Consider the following 5,918-nt stretch of genomic DNA (forward strand, 5'->3'; position numbering starts at 1 on the left):
GTCTCTTGATGAAAGTGAAAGAGGAGAGTGACAAAGCTGGCTTAAAAGTCAACAATCAAAAAATGAAGATCATGGCATCTGGTCCCATCACTTTACGGCAAATAGATGGGGAAACAATGGAAACAGTGAGAGACTTTATCTTCTTGGGTTCCAAAATAATTGCTGATGGTGACTGCAGTCATGAAATTAAAAGATGCTTGTTCCTTGAAAGAAAAGCTATGACCAACGTAGACAGCATATTAAAAAGCAGAGACATTACTTTGCCAACAAAGGTCCATCTAGTAAAAGCTATGGTTTTTCCAGTAGTCATGTATGGATGTGAGAGTTGGACTATAAAGAAAGCTGAGTGCTAAAGAATTGATGCTTTTGAACTGTGGTGTTGGAGAAGACTCTTGAGAGTCCCTTGGACAGCAAGGAGATCAAACCAGTCAAACTAAAGGAAATCAGTCCCAAATATTCATTGAAAGGATTGAAGTTGAAGCTGAAGCTCCAATACTTTGGCCACCTGATGCAAAGAACTGACTCATCAGAAAAGACCCTGATGCTGGGGAAAATTAAAGGCAGGAGGAGAAGGGGATGACAGGATGAGATGCTTGAATGGCATTACTGACTCAATGGATGAGTTTGAGCAAGCTCTGGGAGTTGGTGATGGACAGGGAAGCCTGGAGTACTGAAGTTCATGGGGTCGCAAAGAGTCAGACATGATTGAGCAACTGAACTGATGTACCAGATGAACCTAACCATAGAAGCAGGTCCTTGGAGGCAATGTCTTGCTGTTGTTAGCTAAACTTAAGAAGTGATTCAAGGACTTCCCTAGTGGTCCAGCGGTTGAGAATCTACCTTCCAGGGCAGGTTATGTGAGTTTGATCCCTTGTCAGGGAGCTAAGATCCCGCATGTCATGGGGTTAAGCCTCAGTGCTGCAGCTACAGCACTAGCGCTCTGGAGCCCATGGGCCACAACTACAGAGGAACCTGTGCTTGGGCACTGCAGCAAAGATCCTGTGTGTGGCAGCTAAGACCCCATGTGGCTGGAAAAGAAAAAAGGGGATTCAGTGATACTGATTCCAGGATCAATGACTAACTAGTGAGGGTGGAACTAGTGAGGGCAGAAAGTGAAGAACTAAAGAGCCTCTTGATGAAAGTGAAAGAGGAGAGGGAAAAAGTTGGCTTAAAGCTCAACTTTCAGAAAATGAAGATCATGGCATCTGGTCCCATCACTTCATGGCAAATAGATGGGGAAACAGTGGCCGACTTTATTTTTGGGGCTCCAAACTCACTGCAGATTGTGACTGCAGCCATGAAATTAAAAGATGCTTACTCCTTGGAAGGAAAGTTAGAACCAACCCAGACAGCATATTAAAAAGCAGAGACGTTACTTTATTTATTTATTTATTTACCTGTGTTTCTGTTTATTTTTTTAATTTTAACTGGAGGCTAATTACTTTACAATATTGTGGTGGTTTTTGCCATACATTCACATGAATCAGCCATGGGTTGATGTGTTCCCCATCCTGACCCTTCCTCCCACCTCCCTCCCCATCCCATCCCTCAGGGCCATCCCAGTGCACCAGCGCTGAGCACACTGTCTCATGCATCAAACCTGGACTGGTTATCTGTTTCACATATGTTAAATATACATGTTTCAATGCTATTCTCTCAAATCATCCCACCCGCGCCTTCTCCCACAGAGTCCAACAGTCTGTTCTTTATATCTGTGTCTCTTTTGCTGTCTCTAAAAAGCAGATACATTACTTTACCAACAAAGGTCTGTCTCGTCAAGGTTATGGTTTTTCCAGTAGTCATGTATGGATGTGAGAGTTGGACTTATAAAGAAAGCTGAGCACTGAAGAATTGATGCCTATGAACTGTGATGTTGGAGAAGACTCTTGAGAGTCCCCTGGACTGCAAGGAGATCTAACCAGTCTATCCTAAAGGAGATCAGTCCTGAGTTTTCATTGGAAGGACTGATGTTGAAGCTGAAACTCCAATACTTTGGCCACCTGATGTGGAGAGCTGACTCATTTGAAAAGACCCTGATGCTGGGAAAGATTGAAGGCAGGCTAGAAGGGGATGACAGAGGATGAGATGGCTGGATGACATCACTGACTCAATGGAGATGAGTCTGATAAACTCTGGGAGTTGGTGATGGACAGGGAGGCCTGGAATGCTGTGGTCCATGGGGTCATGAAGAGTTGGACACAACTAAGCTACTGAACTGAACTGAGGGTGGAATAGTGGGTAAGAGGGAGATGAGTTTTCAGTAGGTATAGTAGAGGATGGGCTTCCTAGGTGGTGCTAGTGGTAAAGAACCCACCTGTCAACACAGGAGACATAAGAGATGAAGGTTTAATCCTGGTGTTGGGACGATCCCCTGGAGGAGGGCATGGCAACCCACTCCAGTATTCTTGCCTAGAAAATGACATGGAGTCGGGCAAAGAGTCAGGCACGACTGAGTGACTAACACATACACTTCATGCATTTGAGCTAAGTTTAGACAGTTTTAAGACACAAACATAATAAAACAAAGAAATCAGACCTTGTATGGAGTACATATTTGCTAACATCATTTTAATAATTATTGTTTGTGTGTAGAGTAATTTATGAAATGTTGTTGTTTAGTCACTAGGTTGTATCTGACTCTTTGGGACCCCATGGACTGTAGCCCACCAGGCCCCTCTGTCCATGGGATTTCCTAGACAAGAATACTGGAATGGGTTGCCATTTCCCTCTCCAGGGATCTTCCCAACCCAGGGATCGAATCTGTGGCTCCTGCATTAGCAGGTGGATTCTTTACCACTTAGCCACCTGGGAAGCCCCAATTTATGGAATCAGTTCAGTTCAGTCACTCAGTCATGTCTAACTCTTTGAGACCCCATGGACTGCAGTACACCAGGCCTCCCTGTCCATCACCAACTCCCAGAGTTCACTCAGACTCATCTCCATTGAGTTGGTGATGCCCTCAAACCATCTCATCCTCTGTCATCCCCTTCTCCTCCTGCCCTCAATCTTTCTCAGCATCAGGGTCTTTTCAAATGACTCCGTTCTTCACATCATGTGGCCAAAGTACTGGAGTTTCAGCTTCAAAATCAGTCCTTCCAATGAATATCAGGACTGATTTCCTTTAGGATGGACTGGTTGGATCTCCTTGAAGTCCAAGGGACTCTCAAGAGTCTTCTCCAACACCACAGTTTAAAAGCATCAATTCTTCGGTGCTCAGCTTTCTTTATGGTCCAACTCTCACATCCATTCAGGACTACTGGAAAAACCATAGCTTTGACTAGATAGACCTTTGTTGGCAAAGTAATATCTCTGCTTTTTAATAAGCTGTCTAGGTTGGTCATAGCTTTTCTTCCAAGGAGCAAGCATCTTTTAATTTCATGGCTGCAATCACAATCTGCATTGATTTTGGAGCCCCCAAAATAAAGTCTGTCAATGTTTCCACTATTTCCCCATCTATTTGCCACGAGGTGATGGGACCAGATGCCATGATCTTCGCTTTCTGAATGTTGAGTTTTAAGCCAACTTTTTCAGTCTCCTTTTCACTTTCATCAAGAGGTTCTTTAGTTCCTCTTCACTTTCTGCCATAAGGGTGGTGTCATCTGCATATCTGAGGTTATTGATATTTCTCCCTGCAATCTTGATTCCAACTTGTGCTTCAGTCAGTCCAGCATTTCTCATGATGTACTCTGCATATAAGTTAAATAAGCACAGTGACAATATACAGCTTTGACGTACTCCTTTCCCGATTTGGAACCCATCTGTTGTTCCATGTTCAGTTCTAACTGTTGCTTCGTGACCTGCATACAGAATTCCCAGGAGGCAGGTGAGATGGTCTGGCATTCCCATATCTTGAAGAATTTTCCACAGTTTGTTGTGATCCACACAGTCAAAGGCTTTGGCATAGTCAATAAAGCAGAAGTAGATGTTTTTCTGGAACTCTTTTGCTTTTTCGATGATCCAATGGATGTTGGCAATTTGATCTCTGGTTCCTCTGCCTTTTCTAAATCCAGCTTGAACATCTGGAAGTTCATGCTTCATGTACTGTTGAAGCCTGGCTTGGAGAATTTTGAGCATTACTTTGCTCACATGTGAGATGAGTTCAATTGTGTGGTAGTTTGAGCATTCTTTGGCATTGCCTTTCTTTGGGATTGGAATGAAAACTGACTTTTTCCAGTCCTGTGGCCACTGCTGAATTTTCCTAATTTGCTGGCATATTGAGTGTAGCACTTTCACAGCATCATCTTTTAGAATTTGGAATAGCTCAACAGAATTCCATCACCTCCACTAGCTTTGTTTGTAGTGATGCTTCCTAAGGCCCACTTGACTTCACATTCCAGGATGTCTGGCTCTAGGTGAGTGATCACACCTTTGTGATTATCTTGGTCATGAAGATCTTTTTGGTATAGTTCTTCTGTGTATTCTTGCCACCTCTTCTTAATATCTTTTGCTTCTGTCAGGTCCATTTCTGGACCATTTCTGTCCTTTATTGAGTCCATCTTTGCATGAAATGTTCCCTTGGTATCTCTAATTTTCTTGCAGAGATCTCTAGTCTTTCCCATTCTGTTGTTTTCCTCTATTTCTTTGCATTGATCACTGAGGAAGGCTTTCTTATCTGTCCTTGCTATTCTTTGGAAATCTGCATTCACATGCTTATAACTTTCCTTTTCTCCTTTGCTTTTTGCTTCTCTTCTTTTCACAGCTATTTGTAAGGCCTCCTCAGAGAGCCATTTTGCTTTTTTGCATTTCTTTTCCATGGGGATGGTCTTGATCCCTGTCTCCTGTACAATGTCATGAACCTCTGTCCATAGTTTATCAGGCACTCTGTCTATCAGATCTAGTCCCTTAAATCTATTTCTCACTTCCACTGTATAATCATCAGGGATTTGATTTAGGTCATACCTGAATGGTCTAGTGGTTTTCCCTACTTTCTTCAATTTTCAGTCCGAATGTGGCAATAAGGAGTTCATGATCTGAGGCACAGTCAGCTCCCGGTCTTGTTTTTGCTGACTGTATAGAGCTTCTCCATCTTTGGCTGCAAAGAATATAATCAGTCTGATTTTGGTGCTGACCATCTGGTGATGTCCATGTGTAGAGTCTTCTCTTGTGCTGTTGGAAAAGGGTGTTTGCTATGACCAGTGTGTTTTCTTGGCAAAACTATTTCAAAGAAGCATTTGCCCTGCTTCATTCCATACTCCAAGGCCAAATTTGCCTGTTACTCCAGGTAGTTCTTGACTTCCTACTTTTGCATTCCAGTCCCCTATAATGAAAAGGACATCTTTTTTGGGTGTTAGTTCTAGAAGGTCTTGTAGGTCTTCATAGAATCATTTGACTTCAGCTTCTTCAATGTTACTAGTTGGGGCATAGGCTTGGAATACTCTGATATTGAATGGTTTGCCTTGGAAACGAACAGAGATCATTCTGTCATTTTTGAGATTGCATCCAAGTACTGCATTTCAGACTCTTTTGTTGACCACAATGGGCTATTCCATTTCTTCTAAGGGATTCCTGCCCACAGTAGTAGATATAATGGTCATCTGAGTTAAATTCACCCATTCCAGTCCATTTTAGTTTGCTGATTCCTAGAATGTCAATGTTCAATCTTTCCATCTTCTGTTTGACCACTTCCAATTTGCCTTGATTCATTGACATGACATTCCAGGCTCCTATGCAACATTGCTCTTTACAGCATCGGACCTTGCTTCTATCACCAGTCACATCCACAACTGAGCATTGTTTTTGCTTTGGCTTCATCCTTTCATTCTTTCTGAAGTTATTTCTCCACTGATCTCCAGTAGCATATTGGGCACCTACCGACCCAGGGAGTTCCTCTTTCAGTATCCTATCATTTTGACTTTTCATACTGTTCATGGGGTTCTCAAGGCAAGAATACTGAAGTGGCTTGCCATTCCCTTCTCCAG

General features: G+C 42.8%; 1 long non-coding RNA gene across 5 annotated transcripts in view; it reads left to right on the forward strand.

Moving 5' to 3' along the window:
• Positions 1 to 5,918, forward strand: part of LOC139181316 (uncharacterized) — a 135,143-nt gene that overhangs the window by 90,229 nt on the left and 38,996 nt on the right. The gene's annotated exons all lie outside the window — the stretch shown is intronic.

Source organism: Bos indicus, chromosome X, assembly GCF_029378745.1.
Source record: "Bos indicus isolate NIAB-ARS_2022 breed Sahiwal x Tharparkar chromosome X, NIAB-ARS_B.indTharparkar_mat_pri_1.0, whole genome shotgun sequence".
Lineage (NCBI taxonomy): Eukaryota > Metazoa > Chordata > Mammalia > Artiodactyla > Bovidae > Bos > Bos indicus.